The sequence below is a fragment of the Antechinus flavipes genome, chromosome 3 (assembly GCF_016432865.1).
Source record: "Antechinus flavipes isolate AdamAnt ecotype Samford, QLD, Australia chromosome 3, AdamAnt_v2, whole genome shotgun sequence".
Taxonomy (NCBI): Eukaryota; Metazoa; Chordata; class Mammalia; order Dasyuromorphia; family Dasyuridae; genus Antechinus; species Antechinus flavipes.
In genome coordinates this window covers 168777924-168794325 of record NC_067400.1, presented here as the reverse complement: position 1 = coordinate 168794325, position 16402 = coordinate 168777924, and the positions used below count along the sequence as shown (strand labels likewise).

The 16402-nt window shown below is 33.2% G+C and overlaps 1 protein-coding gene across 7 annotated transcripts in view; it reads right to left on the bottom strand.

The window, feature by feature from the left end:
• Positions 1-16402, bottom strand: part of ARHGEF7 (Rho guanine nucleotide exchange factor 7) — a 333485-nt gene that overhangs the window by 172305 nt on the left and 144778 nt on the right. The window lies entirely within an intron of this gene.

The window sequence follows — 16402 nt, the reverse complement described above, 5'->3', positions numbered from 1 at the left end:
AAAAAAATGTTTCAAGTGAAAAATACTTTAAAATCTCCAAACGCTTGAGGCAGCTAGATGGCACAGTGGATAAAGCACCAGCTCTGGAATCAGGAGGACCTAAGTTCAAATGTGACCTCAGTCACTTAATAATTCCCAGCAGCATGACCAAAAAACAAACAAACAAACAAAACCTCCAAACTCTTAAAAAGTATCATTTATGTCAAGAAAGAACCACTAAATATTGATATGGAAGAAAGAAAATATCCTCCTTGAGGGGAAGGGCTTTTATAATCAAGAGGCATTTATAGGATAAAGCCAAATCAGGGTAATAACTAAAGTTTCCCAAGAGTATCATAATCCAAGGAGCAAAGACAGAAGCAGAAAAGATATTCAAGTTTGGCAGTCAATACCAGAAAATAAGAATAATGACAACAATTCAAATTCATATAGAACTTGAGGTTTACAACAAGCTTCCCTATGATTCTATGAAAGTAGATCACTTAAATGCTATTCTTCCTATTTTACAGAGGAGAAAAAAATAAAATTCATTAAAATGATGTGACTGCCACCCTCCCCTCCCCCTTTAAGCCAACAGACTACTCTCTCCAAAGGTAAGGGTTCTTTGAGAACCTCCAAAACAGCCTCCATTTTCAACCACAGTTCCATGCTTTGCCCCTGGCTCAGATGCACCACAGTCATAGGTTAAATATCTGCCATACGCATCACTATGTCCTGCCACTAAGAGAAGAAAAAGAAATAATCACAATCTTGCCTTCCAGAACTTATATCTGGTAGGCTGAGCAAATATTTACATGACAAATCAAAAAGAAAAGAAACAGCACCAATAGGGGCAATAGTTTGGAGATCAAGGATCAATAGGGAATAGACTAATAAGGAAAGCTTTCATGAATTATTTGATGGTGAAGATAGGCTAGAAACAAACGCATTCTGGGCAACATAAGGAACATAAGAATAGAATAGAAAATGGTGGCTCAGGAGAACAATGAAAGGACCACTACATATGGGGAAAAAAATTCTCAGCAGGAGAGAAGATTGGCTGTGTCAGTTAGGGTCAAAGGACCTTAAGTGACATGAAGTTTGGACTCCTTTCTTTAGGCCAGGGATGAGGAATACTTTTTTTCTGCCAAGAGTCATTAGGATATTTATAAAATCATTTGTGGGTCATATAAAATTATCATCTTAAAGAACTTAAGCAGTAGGAGGTTGTAGTCACAGGCAGTTGCCTTAGTAGGGCCTGATGAAATGATTTTGCCAGCCTTATACAGCCCACAGACTCGATGTTCCCCATCCCTGCTTTAGGTAATGAGAAATTAATAATAGCTATCAATTTAATAAAGCAAATCCTCTAAGAAATTCTAACTAGACAAGTTTGTTGTTATTTTTCTTTGAAAGGAATCAGATCTGTTGTTGGGAAGTCCAAGTAAGAAAACTCCTTTTATCATTAAAGACATGTGGACATTGATAAGTTAAAAAAACTTAACTGATGGTCATAAAATTGGTGTGTCAGATATGAAATTAAAACCAGGTCTTCCTGACCTCAGATTCTATCCACTAATATCCCACATGCTGTCATGTTATTCAACTAGTACTAATTACTGTAAAATAAAATATGATTTCAATTTAGTTGTTTTCATTCAATGACATATATTTAGTATAAATATTTTTGTGGCTCCAACTCTCAAACACTGTGAAAGGTACAGAAATATTAGAAAATAGCCCTTTTTTCTTGAAGAATTTAAAATCTATATGGAAAGCTTGGAATATTAAGTTTATTAAATATGCTAACACTTCATAACTTAGACTGGCCTTTCCCCAAATGGGATTAATGGGGCTTTACTATAACAGCTGTAGCCAGGAATTAAATAAGTACTTTCACATGTGATGGTATCAAGAGTTCTTTGGTTACAGACCATTCTTTTCAGCCATAATGCACACAGATGGTGGTCACAATCAGTCAAGTCATTTTCAAAACTGGGGGACAAGTAAAACAAAGCAGACCTTCCCTTTTTCCTCTTGAGAAAAAAATATAAAAGGGCAGTTTTGCATAACTGCCCCTGTGGAATAGTACAATTTGTCTCCATCTGTATTTTAATACTACAAATTCCCTGCTTTCTGAGACCCCCAATCTCCATCACAATTCCCACTTCTCAATGTCTGCAGACATTCCCCAAATCCACTTTTCATCTTTATTCTCAGGGCAGCTAGGTAGCACAGTGGATAGAGCAATAGGCCTGGAGTCAGGAAGATCTTCAAATCTGACCCCAAGATACGTACTAGTTATATGATCCTGAGCAAGTTACTTAACCTTATTTGTCTCAATTTCCTAATCTGTAAAATAAGAATAACAGTGCTTTAAGAATCAAAAGATAGAATAATTGTAAAGCACTTACACAATGCCTGGCATATAGTAAGTACTACATAAATATTTTTTTCTTTTTTTTTTTTAATTTAAATTTTATTTTATTTAATAATAACTTTGTATTGACAGAATCCATGCCAGGGTAATTTTTTACAACATTATCCCTTGCACTCGCTTATGTTTCGTTTTTTCCCCTCCCTCCCTCCCACCCCCCCCCAAGATGGCAAGCAGTCCTATATATGTTAAATATGTTGCAGTATATCCTAGATACAATACATATTTGCAGAACCGAACAGTTCTCCTGTTGCACAGGGAGAATTGGATTCAGAAGGTAAAAATAACTCGGGAAGAAAATCAAAAATGCAAATAGTTCACATTCGTTTCCCAGTGTTCCTTCTCTGGGTGTAGCTGTCTCTGTCCATCATTTATCCATTGAAACTCAGTTAGATCTCTTTGTCATAGAAATCCACTTCCATCAGAATACATCCTCATACAATATCGTTGTCGAAGTGTATAATGATCTCCTGGTTCTGCTCATCTCACTTAGCATCAGTCCATGTAGGTCTCTCCAAGCCTCTCTGTATTCATCCTGCTGGTCATTCCTTACAGAGCAATAATAATTCCATAACATTCATATACCACAATTTACCCAGCCATTCTCCAATTGATAAGCATCCATTCATTTTCCAGTTTCTAGCCACTACAAACAGGGTTGCTACAAACATTTTGGCACACACAGATTCCTTTCCCTTCTTTAGCATTTCTTTGGGATATAGGCCCAATAGAAACACTGCTGGATCAAAGGGTATGCACAGTTTGATAACTTTTTGGGCATAATTCCAGATTGCTCTCCAGAATGGTTGGATTCGTTCACAACTCCACCAACAATGCATCAGTGTCCCCGTTTTCCCGCATCCCCTCCAACACTCATCATTATTTTTTCCCTGTCATCTTAGCCAATCTGACAGGTGTGTAGTGGTATCTCAGAGTTGTCTTAATTTGCATTTCTCTGATCAATAGTGATTTGGAACACTCTTTCATGTGAGTGGTAATAGTTTCAATTTCATCATCTGAAAATTGTCTGTTCATATCCTTTGACCATTTATCAATTGGAGAATGGCTTGATTTTTTATAAATTTGAGTCAGTTCTCTATATATTTTGGAAATGAGGCCTTTATCAGAACCTTTAATTGTAAAAATGTTTTCCCAGTTTGTTGCTTCCCTACTAATCTTGTTTGCATTCGTTCTGTTTGTACAAAGGCTTTTTAATTTGATATAATCAAAATTTTCAATTTTGTGATCAGTAATGGTCTCTAGTTCATCTTTGGTCACAAATTTCTTTCTCCTCCACAAGTCTAAGAGATAAACTATCCTATGTTCCTCTAATTTATTTATAATCTCGTTCTTTATGCCTAGGTCATGGACCCATTTTGATCTTATCTTGGTATATGGTATTAAGTGTGGGTCCTTGCCTAATTTCTGCCATACTAATTTCCAGTTATCCCAGCAATTTTTATCAAATAATGAAATCTTATCCCAAAAGTTAGAATCTTTGGGTTTGTCAAACACTAGATTGCTATAGTTGACTATTCTGTCTTGTGAACCTAACCTTTTCCACTGATCAACTAATCTATTTCTTAGCCAATACCAAATGGTTTTGGTGACTGCTGCTTTATAATATAATTTTAGATCAGGTACAGCTAGACCACCTTCATTTGATTTTTTTTTTCATTAATTCCCTTGAGATTCTCGACTTTTTATTGTTCTATATGAATTTTGTTGTTATTTTTTCTAAATCATTAAAATATTTTCTTGGAAGTCTGATTGGTATAGCACTAAATAAATAGATTAGTTTAGGGAGTATTGTCATCTTTATTATATTCGCTCGGCCTATCCAAGATCACTTAATATTTTTCCAATTATTTAAGTCTGACTTTATTTGTGTGGAAACGTACTACATAAATATTAACTATTATTATAAAAGTTATTATTGTTCAGACATGGCTTCCTCACTCCACAATTCCAGAACTCCAACCCCAAGATTTTGTAGTAAAAAGTTAAGAACAGTCTGGCTAGTTTCTAAAACAGCAACTCTCAACTTTTTGATCCCAGGATCCCTTATATTCTTAAAAACTACTGATCTTTTACACACACACACACACACACACACACACACACACACACACACACCTTATAGTTATATTAGATTTGGGGTGTGTTTGTGTGTAGGGGAGAAGAGGGGTAATCTAAAAATCAATTTTGAAAAGTTTTTGACCTCAAAGACACCCCTAAAAAAGGGATTGGAAGAGTGCCAGGAGTTCCCAGACCACATTTTGAGAACTGCTCTTCTAAAACATAAATGACTCTTACTTTAGTTCTTTGGGCAGCAAAAGAACTGTAATGGTCACTTATATGAGGTTTGACTTTTTCCTATAAGAACAAAGTTTAAAAAAAAAAAAAAAAAAAAGGTAAAGGAGAGGAAGGAAGAGACCTTTATATAGTGTTTCCTGTTGTGATTAACAGGACAGGATGATGGTAAGGATAATGAGGAGGAGGAGGAAGGAGGATAGCTGACATTTACAGAATATGTGAGCCTATAATTCGTTCTGTAATGAGGAAGGAGAGAGATCCTGATTAGAAGGTGATGGAAATGGAAAGTTCAAAAATGAGATGCAGCAAAGAAGATGCACCTTCAGAGTCAAAATGAAAGAATTTACTTATCTACTGTAAGAAGTCTGAATTACAGATGCTGAGGATCACAAATGAAATAGTAGAATTTGCTCCCTGAGTGGAAAACTACAAGGATATTGTTGTGCACGGTGATCTGTACTATATAAGATTAATAGTAAGTTTCAGGTCAATATTTGTAGGCTTTGTTAAAAGCCCTTTTCCTACTGTCTCCAGAATTCTGCCTTTTTGTACAGTTATAATATGAGAAAAGTCTCAGATTCCTTGATCATTATTTGGTCTGATATGAATTTCATGTTTTCAAATGAATAGGTACGTAGCAACTAGGTGGTCTGCCTCCAAATAGGCAGCCTTCTTGTCCAGAAGTTCCACCTACCACCACATAATCCTTTTGATATCCAAAATTTGAAACTGAATCCATTAGGGCACATTCTTAAACAGAATTAGTACCTCTAATTATAAAGCATCATGAAGAATAGCTTTAAGTTGGGCCTTCAACAGAAAGATAGGACTTAGATAAGAAGTCAAAGGGCAGAAGGGCTTTTTCTAAGAAGGGAATAATAGCCTAAGCAAAGGCCCAGACACAGTAATCTGTGTCTCTTTGGCTTACAAAAGATTATTGTATTCAAACCTCCTGCCTGAAGGCCAAGCAGAAATTAGTCAATTTTTTTTTAAGTCCAAGGCTCCCACTCTAAAACCTTCAGTTAACTAATAATCAAATAATTTTGACCACTATTCTTTAGAGATGGATAACAAATATTTATGCATGAGCATTTTGATAACTATCTGGAAGAATAAATATAACAAAGATAACCATTATATTGAGTTGAAAACTCTAAACTAGAAAGCAATGAAAGGAAAGAAAAAGGATCATACTCAAGTCTATACAAATTAAGCTTTAAGACAGCCAAAAGGATGTCTTTCAGAAAAAAGCAAAGAATATATTTAGCAGCAAGTTCTTCCTAAGTCATAGACTTAAGTCTTTTTAATTTTTTCCCAGGAGGAGTTAACTGTATTGTGTTCAAAATCATCACTTCTAAGAGCTTTTTCCATTCAGTTTGTTACTCAGAGGACACTGATTTAGTCCAATGAAAACTAAGTCATATTCTTCCAAAAATTCAAAGTGATAATAGTAATACTTTCAATCTCATTATGCTGAAGAAACCCCAGATCAGAGATCACAGGATTTTAGAGATGGACAGGGCCTCTTAATTCATCGCATCCATTGTTCTTTGTCACCAAGTTTCATTGAATAAAGAAACTGAAATCTAGAGAAATGAAGTGACAAAACCAACATCTGAATCCAGGTCCTTCAGTTCCAAATTCTGTGATCAATCTTTTGTACTACATTATTACAACAAAAGGAAGTTAAGATTACAAAGGCATACTTCTAAAAATGACATTAGGAAGGCAAAGGAAAAAAATGTATTAATTCCTATAATACCCAGATGACCCAGAGATAAAACAGTAACACAGACAGGTGGTTTGATAGATAGACAATAGCCTATTCATAAACTAAAGAAGCTATAAATATGAAAAATGAATGTACAATCACTTAGAAAGAGCACTGGTTCTCTGTTGCAACTCACTGTCTGCTAATTTCTCTACTCTAGGGATATTTCTCTTCAATGTAAAGAGGTTTCAAGGTAAACATAATTACCACATCTCCATGGACAAATTCTTTTTAAGATATATATGAAACATATCACTATTACACAGTCAACACTCAAGATTATCTTTAACACAACCAAATATATTTTAAGTACAATTCCAGTATAATAATAAGAACAGTGGCGTGAGCACCAATAAGTCTGGATTTCAGTCCACACTATGCCACAAATAAATATGATCTCATAAAAACCCCTGGGACTCATTTTCCTAATCTGTCCAGTGAAAGGACTGGACTTGATTTTTAAGGACCTTTTTTTCCAACTCTTATAAAGTATACTACTTCTAACAACTGGATTTCAAAATATAGGTCATAAAATTCCATGTGCATTCAAAAAAAAGCACAATTATGATTTAAGTAATTAGAAGGAAATCACCTCTAAGCTGGTCTAGTATTTTAAAATATTCTGAATATTTCTAATAACCAAGTGTGTTAGCAAAACAAAGACTGCATGAGCATAAGCAAAATCAGGTCATTCTCATGTCAAGCTTTGTGAAGAAATATGGCACAAATGAGACTACAAAAATTAACCTAGGAAATAAAAAAAAAAAAAAAGTATCAATATTGACCTAACCACTTGAACTCAAGTCTATTCTAACTCTAAAGCCAGTACCCAAGATACTTGTTGGTACTCTAAATGTGGAATCTTTGTCCAGTGACTAATAAAGGATAAATTGCTAGAGAAATTGAAATAGATTATCCTAATATTCTTACTATAAACAAAACCCTATGTAAGAAATTGCAGTTACATAAAAGAATAGCAAATGAGTGACAGGTTCTCCAATTGTTAATATAACAAATTAGTAGAGCTGATTTTATCATGTGCCAAAAGCAAAAAAGAAACATCAATTCATGGGACATTTTTAGTTATTTTGTATTACAATGATCATGATAAGCATTTGCTTTAAAAAAAACAAAACAAACTCTTGAAGATCTTCAGTGATGAGAAATTTATCACTTGTGAGGCCACATACTGTACTTTTTTTGTGTTATAGTTATTACTTTTTTTTGGGAGGGGGGTATGGAAATCTTTGCATATCTTGTGCTTGTCAGTTTTACTTAATAAAGGTGTGGGGTTTACTCGTACTCAAAGATACGAGTCTTTGAAATTTTCCCTTTGTTTTTTCTGGACTCACTTCCCAGTGTATTGTCATCTTCTATTTACACCTTTACATTGAAATCACTAAGTATTAAAGTATATGTTGATCTAATTTTATGTGTTGACTTATATGTTAATTTGATTTGGAGGGTTTTTTTCATAAAGTTTTTCTATGGCTTCATCCTCTGTAACTGATATTGTTGAGTAAGCTATATCCTTTTTGATGGTGGGTTTTTTTTTTAAACAAATGTTTATCATGATCATAATCTATTTCAATTTCTCTAGCAATCTGTCCTTTATTGGTCACTGGACAAAGATTCCACTTCCTTTAAAACCTGGTAAGACAAGACTGACCAAATTATAAGACAGGCCTCAACTTCTCCTTTCACTTTCTCATTTCTCTTACCCCACATAAGCAAACATAATATATATTTGTGTGCTGGGCACCCTGCTAAACATTGTGGATATAAAAACCATTCCTGTCCTTAAGAGCCTGACACTATAGAGGGAGGATACAACATCTGCACAAATAAACATAAGTATATATAAAGGAACTTCAAGATAGTGAGCATGTTAATAACAGATAATGAGACAAAATCTCATGTTAGAGATGGTACTTGAGGCACTAAGAGATGGCACTCTGAAGAAAGCTAGATATTCTAAAAGGTGGAGATACAGACAGTATATATTACATTCTGGGGTAACAACTTGTACAAATATGGAAGGGGATGAAATGTGACATTAAGGAAAGAGTTAGCAAATAGGAGTGTATGAAGTATTGCAGTATGGATAGGAATAATATGAAATAAACCCGAAAAAGATCTATCATCTTATCTATCCTATGATTTACTCCTAAAGAAAAATCCTAAGCTAATTAATTGCCTACTATTTATTTTCCACACATTTAAGGACATATCGTTATTGTCTTTCACTGTATCATGTTACTGTCTTCATCATTTTATGTTAAATAAAAATTCTATGACTTAAATAGTTTATTTTTCTTTGAGAGTCTCATCCTGATTTCAACTTTCTCCCTATGCTTACCAAACTTCTGCATCATCCATTATTAAAAAAACCCATAAATGCACAATACAATAAAATAAGGATAGCTACCTATCAGGATATAAAGGAAAACAAGTTTATATATTTTTTAAAATAAGATCTCACAGATTACTAATAGAATACAAATTTTTGTTCTTTTGAACATCATTTTTCATGGTAATTACCTTCAGAATCCAAACTACAACCAACCAGACTTCAAAGTACAGCAAAAAATATAAAAAGTTACAAATTTAGGAAGTGGCAGTGTGAATACTCATTAAAGATCTGTGGATAAGCCAAGGATAGTCACAAGGAACTTCTCCCATCACTGCCAAGATTAGGTTATTAGTCATGGTCTTAAGTTAACTATTCTAAAATAAGGTTCCCAAAACTACTATACAACAATCACAGCACTATCTGTGGAAATAGAACCAACTTATATACCCAGAAATCTTTCTGGAAATAGTTCTCTGAAAAGAAACTTTTGGGGGGAAATAAGAGGGGAGCGGGGGGGGGGGGTGGAAAAGATGTGGTAGCAGACAGAAAACAATATAAAACATACATTACTAATTCATGACCTTATTTCTGTCATAAAGTGTGAAAGTGTGGGTGGTCAATATTGATATTCATTTTGCTAATTTACACAAACTAAAAAGCACTCTAAAACTTCAGGGTCACCATGTCATTTTATTAATAGCAACAGCTGACCTTATTTCATGCTCAAACTTGGCCCTGCTACTTACTTCTCTCTTCTCACACATGCATCTTTATTTTTAAACAGGCATTCCTATTCTTTATCAGAGTTAGGAAGCTTAAATGCTTCATAAATTTAAATTTTTTACCATTATCAGTATATAGAGCAAATGCCAACTATTATATATCTTCTCCCCATATTTTTGTGACTTAATTACATATTTGGGCAACTAATTTTGCAACTAGTTTCTGACAGATCTTTTCTGAAGAACTCTAATATAACTGTCCTAAAAGATTTCAAATGACACAATTATAGATAAAACCAGAAGCAGACAACAGTGGTCAGCAAAGAAAGAGCATTCTTATCATTAGCCACAAGATGGCAAACTATTAATGGCTATTTAAACTTCACTTTTTAAGTATAAAGAAAATGTGACCAGATATTTTGCCCCCTCAAAAATAAAACAAATTACTGCTAAGTAAATAATTGAATGGATGAATAAATAAATGAATAAAAGGATAGTGTTTCTCCACACTAAAATAATCTATAAATATGCTCATTCTATGGAAGAAATTTAGTCCTGAAAAAGTGCTTCTACATTGAGATACAATGTAAATACACAAATGTTTTCTTACTTTCTTACAGAAAATGATAAGTCTTTGTTACAAATAACTCTTTGAGGAGAGATACTATAATTTCTCATTTTTATATTACCAATGGCAATAACAAGGTCTTATACACAGTAAGTTCTAAGACTGAAAAAATAATATTTAAAAGAAAGTCAACAAAATACATGAATTTATCATTTAAATCTTTATTTCACAATTTTTGTAAATCTACAATAACTGTTACTAACAATATGTCCCTAGGTTGCCACTGCAACTGAACAAGTGGAATGGAATACAAATTTTTCAGTTCTTCAGGAATAATTAAAAGATAAAACATAAATAAAATGTTATTGAAAATGCTACCTAGTTCTTAATTTAATGGGTCTCTATATCCTTTTATTTCAATATAACTCACATCTATAGCATACATGAGTCATACAATAGAACATTTAAACTTGAGTTTTCTATAAAAACAGTAAATTTTCAATTAAACTGAGAATTTACATTAATTACACTGAGCAAGCAAAAGATCATTTTAACATCTAGTTCAAATCTTACAACCAATGTCTTTAATGACTAACTCCAAGCAAAAACAGGACATAAAAAAGACCAGCTGGAGGAATTTGTCACACAAATCACAAAGCTGGCACCAAGGCCAGATAAAGTTGCATTTAGGGACTACAAGTATTCTGACAGCTGTTTTCTTTCTGCTAAAAACTCTACAGCTAATGCATTCTTGACTTGCCTTCCTAAATATTTCACTCTTCCAAAGATCAAATATATAAAAAATGAGCACTAATGTTCTATACGTTATTCTTATCAACAATTAAGAATTAGATAGTAAAATAGAGAAGAATTTTCAAAGACAGCAAATATCCTTTTAGAATATGTGGCAAATATGGCTACATCAGTCATACTCTGACAAAAGCCCTACATGTCAGATTAGATTTCCAAGAGTTGACAAAAAGGATAGAAAGAATGCCAAGTCTTAAGAGACTACAAGAAATCACTCAAGAGAGAACAGAAAACATTCAATATAGAAAGGATACCAAAAATAATGAGAAAATGGAAAAAATATAAATTGGGGGAAATTTTAGCAATAGATGTAACAGATAAAAACAACATATAAAATGTGACTTGGGTTGTCCTGTGATCACAATAATGTGCTTACGCCTGCCAATAAAGCAACACAAAACTTCCGTAACTTCTCAGTCTCTTTGACTCTTAAGATATATTCTCCCTTCATCCATACATACCCTTAATTCTCAACAGGAGGTCCAGACAATATGTTAAGAACCTTTGTTTAGATTTCCTAATATTTTACTTACTTCAATGGAACACAAAGCCTATACTAATTATCATTTTATTTTGTTACAGTCATACAACTATGATGTGTAAAAGCACTCGGTAAAGCATTAATTTTTAATACAGTCAATATGGTCATTTGTTTTAATTAGTTATATTTTTTGTAAGAAGAAAATTAAAGAAGAGAGTCACTGAGCAATAAGTGATGCAAAAAAAAAAAAAGAAAGAAAGAGTACATCAATAAAATGTTTAAATGAAAATCAGCTCTAATGATGATGTCCTCATAAGAGCAATATTCAGTCATCATTAGATAAATGGGGAAAAAATCTCAAAAGAAAACTTACTAAAACAAGTTATGGGGAAAACAAGATATGAAAAAATGGTCAAAGTCATTAATAAGCAGAAAATTTAGGTTTAAAATTCAGAGGCAGTACTTCACACTATCAAGTTTTTTGGTTTTTTAAAGCACCAAAAAAAATTTTTTTAATACTTTCAATATATCTATTGTTGTTAAAAACTAATAATAGCTAAAAATTATATTGCTCATTGTTTGCAAAGTGCATTACATATATTACCTAATATTATCTTTACAATAAATCTGTAAGATAGAATTAAGAACATAATTTTACTGAAAAGGAAACTAAGACTGAGACTTCAGAAAACTTTCCCAAAATCACATATATAGTAAAGATCTATGGCAAAATTTGAACTCAGGTTTTCATGACTAAAAGTCCAGCACTCTATCACGTACATGAAAAATTAGCAGACTTTTTTAGAAGGCCATCTGGAAATTTATAATAAGAATCAAAAATAAATAAGGCTTTTACCTCAACAATTGCATTTTTGTGAATGTACCTTCAATCTCATAAAAAGGAAGGAAAGGGGATCAGGAACAATGTTTAAAAATATAATTTCACAAAAGTCTTCATGCAGTTTTAAGCCATACAACATAAACAACTGTGCTAGAAAGTTTAAAATTGCATAGAGCACTTTTGGAACACCCCATGTAAATCAGCATTTATGTAAATGCAAAAACTATAGAATATCAACACAGTGGGATATTACCATGTCATTAAAATTATAGTTAGGAAACATAAAAGTTTGGAAAGATTCATTTAATGGAATGTGAAAGAGACTATCCATATGTAGAAACACACACACACACACACACACACACATATATATATATTTTGTGTATATATTACTCTCTGACTGCATCAAAGGAAAAATGCATAGACAAATAAAGGGAGAAGAACATAACAAGTATACAGGAGTAATCAATAAGCTATAATAGACACTGAGAAATTTAATTTTATATACATCATAACCTCAGTTTTAAATGTGTGTTTGATCATTTTTGTTTCTGCTTATTAAAATGTGTAATGAGTTTTATTTTAACTTTTATTTAAAATGCAGGGGACAAAGGCAAACAATTGAAGGAAAATGCACAAAAATGGCAAGCTTCAATAGCAATGATTATCATTTTGATAAATGCTGAAAACAACAAAAAGGGTTTTTTTACTTATGCAGAAAACAAGAAAATTAAGAAAGGGATTGATAAAATCCCTGCTTAACTTGGATGACTATAAAATGAAATGGAGACTATTTAGTTCCTATTTTGTTTCTCTTTTCTCCATGAAGAAATATTACTTTCTCCAAAAAGTGGGGCTAAACAGGAAAAGAAATCCAAAATAAATCAGGAACTACTAAGAGGCTATCCCAGGAGCAATTTAGAACTCTGCCCAAGAGGCTATAAAACTGTGCATATACCCTTTGATCTACCGATGTCCCTAACTTCCAACTCTGTCCCTCATGGAGCTTTAAAATCTGGAAGAGAAGATAATAAATATCTAGAAAATGAAATAAAATGTGAACATTTTAAACTAGATGTTCTAGAGCCATCTTAAACTCATGTCTAAAACTGAATTCATCTTTCCTCCTAAAACAAGGGGAATATGAAACTCAAATGGGATAATGGACATAAAACATTTTATAAACCTTAAAGCAATATATAAATGGTTGTTTAGCATTATTAATATTAATATTATTCTTATCAGATATAGTCACCAAAACTACAGAATTGATGACTTCATTCCTCAAACCTTCTATTGTATCACTACTGAGTTCACACTATGTTAATAAAGCAAAGCAGAGGTATGCTGGTAAATATTTAACAATTAAACTTTTGGGAAGGAAAGAAAAAAAAAATACATGTGTATATACTTTAAGTGTGATCTGCATAAATATCAGTTTCTTAAGACTTAGATAATCAATAAAACAATAAATCAATTCCTAATGTGGAGCAATTTCCCTTCCTTCCTTCTCCTTTTCTCCTCCCTTCTTTCCTCCTCCTTTCCTTCATTCCTTCTCCTCCTTTTCTAAGCCTTTCTTTCTTTTTACCTTCATCCAAAATCTTCAATCAGTTGTCATATCTTGGCATTCCATCCCTACTTCCACAATGCTTTTTGCAACTGACTCCTTTCACCTAAATTACTGTAATATCCTTCTAATTAGTCTCCCAACTTTGAGAGTCTCTCTACTCCACTATATGTTACACATTGCTACAAAAAAAAAAAATTTCTGACCATATAACTATGTTACTCAACCAACTCAAATGACTTCCTGTCACATCTAGGATAAAGCAAATTCTTTTGGATAACTTTTAAAACAATACATAATATACCACAACCTATCTTTCCAGCCTCACCAGATATCACAATCACCACTGCAATCTGTGATTTAGTCAATCTGGCTTTCTCTCTGTTCTTCACATAATATCCCATCTCTCATTTCTGTGCCTTGCCTTGCCTTGCCCTGGATATCCTTCATGTCTAGAATCCACTCCTTCCTAACTTCAACTTCATAGAGTCCCTCTTCCCTTAAAATAAAGCTCAACCCATCATCTTATAAGAAGCCTTCTCTCCTCTCCCCAGCTACAATGTCTAGAGACACCCAAATTACCTTCTATTTAACTACTTTATTATTTTTGTATTTATCAATTTTCTATTTCCTGTCTTTGTGTCTCTGACTCTCTCTGTTTCTGTCCCTCATTTGAATACAAATTTACTGTCAATAAAGACTGTTTTTTTCTTTGTGCTTGTATCCCCAGACTAACACTGTGCATATGGGATATAGAAAACAAAAAGCAGCCACATATTTGGGAAATAAAGTATTCTAGTCTGGCTTGAAGATCAAGAAGAGCATAAGAGGAAATGACCTAAGAGTATTTTAAGAGTACTTTATATGTCCCTCTTAAAATCCTCTTCTTCTTCTTCTTCTTTTGGAATACTAAAAATACATACTCCCCAAATTTCTTTGCTCAGTCTAGTGTCTTGCCTTTCTACACTCTCTTTAGTGATCTCATTCAAGCTCAATGCAAATTACTTTACTTCAGCAGGTCCCAAGGGCACCCCAAACTTGATATAAAACTAAGTTTGATGATAAAACTAAGCTTAATAAGTTTCCCCAAAATTTCCTCTCTCTCTGATTTTACTACTCAATAAAACTGCCATCTACCCAAACTACCAATTTCAAAATAGTGTCATTATTTTTAACTCCTTTCTCTTCCCCATCTCTCTTGGGAGTCTTATGAAATCTACCTCAACAGCTTTTGCTTCTATACTTTCTATCATGTGTGCCACCACTTTAGTATAAACCACCATTATTACTCAAATGAAGTGAGTATAATGCATTTCTAATAAGTATTCCTACATATATTCTCTTTTTAAACCATTTTTCTTGCTCCTATTTACATACTCACTTTCCTTTCATGTATACCTTGCCTTTGCCTGAAGCACTGATAATTCTCTACTGACTACTAAAGAGTTCAAATTCCTTACTCTAGAAATTGTCCTCTACAAACTAATTCCTAGAATGATGCAGCAGAATGACCACTGGACTAAAAGATTAGGATTCAAATCCTAGCTCTGCCATTTAATAAGCATGTGACTGAGAACAAAAGTGCACTATCTTTCTTGGGAGTTCCGGTTGCCCATCTACAAGATGAAGAAGGCTAGTCCTTTAAGAATTTTACATTGCTTCATTTTATGTTGTCTTCTGTGTCTTATGTCATGCATAATCTGCAGGTACTTTCTACTTCAGCCACAAGAGAAATTTATTAGTCATGTCCTCTTGAATGGCTATACACCACTTTTCTACCCCTTTGCCATTACTCATCACTTTGGAATGCCTCCTTTTCTTCAACTGTTACATTTCTATCCATTTTTAAAAAACCAACTCAAAGGCTACCTCCCTTCAGGAAGCCTTCCGTGATATCCCAAGTCAGGATTGACCTTTACCCCTTCAGTGTGCATGAAACACTTAGCTTACATACTGAGTATGACTTTGTATTACAGCTAATTGTGAATGTATCATATCCTCCTTTAGATAAGGTGTTCTTAAAATTAAGTCCATGCAACTGTTTTTTATTTTTTACTACCCTGATAGCAGTATTTCAATATAATTGGTTTCCTTTTAAACCTGTGCTTTGGATTTTACGCATTTAACAACATTCTGTGAATAAGTACATAAGTTACACCACAATGTTAAAGTGGGACATCTATGATTTTTTTTTAAGGTAAAGAAATACAAAAAGACCAAGAAAACTTCCAATCTCTTATCTAAACTTGATATCTTATCCTGGGCCTACTACATTGCTCTGGACCTAATTTAATGAACATGTTAAATTACAAAAGCAGTAAGAAGTGCCTACAGAATTCCAAGGGATGTAATGATTAAAGATTTGTCTGGGAATGTGGATCAATTAGAAAGAGCAAAAGTGAAGAATTTCCCCATTCTAAAAAATGTAATGGTTGGAATACTTACATATATATTTTCACATCTTATTATGATAATGATGATATCTCATCTTTATGTAGCTTTTTAGTTCTGCAGCCTGTGCACTAATAAGGTACAATAAGACATGCCCCTTCCCCCC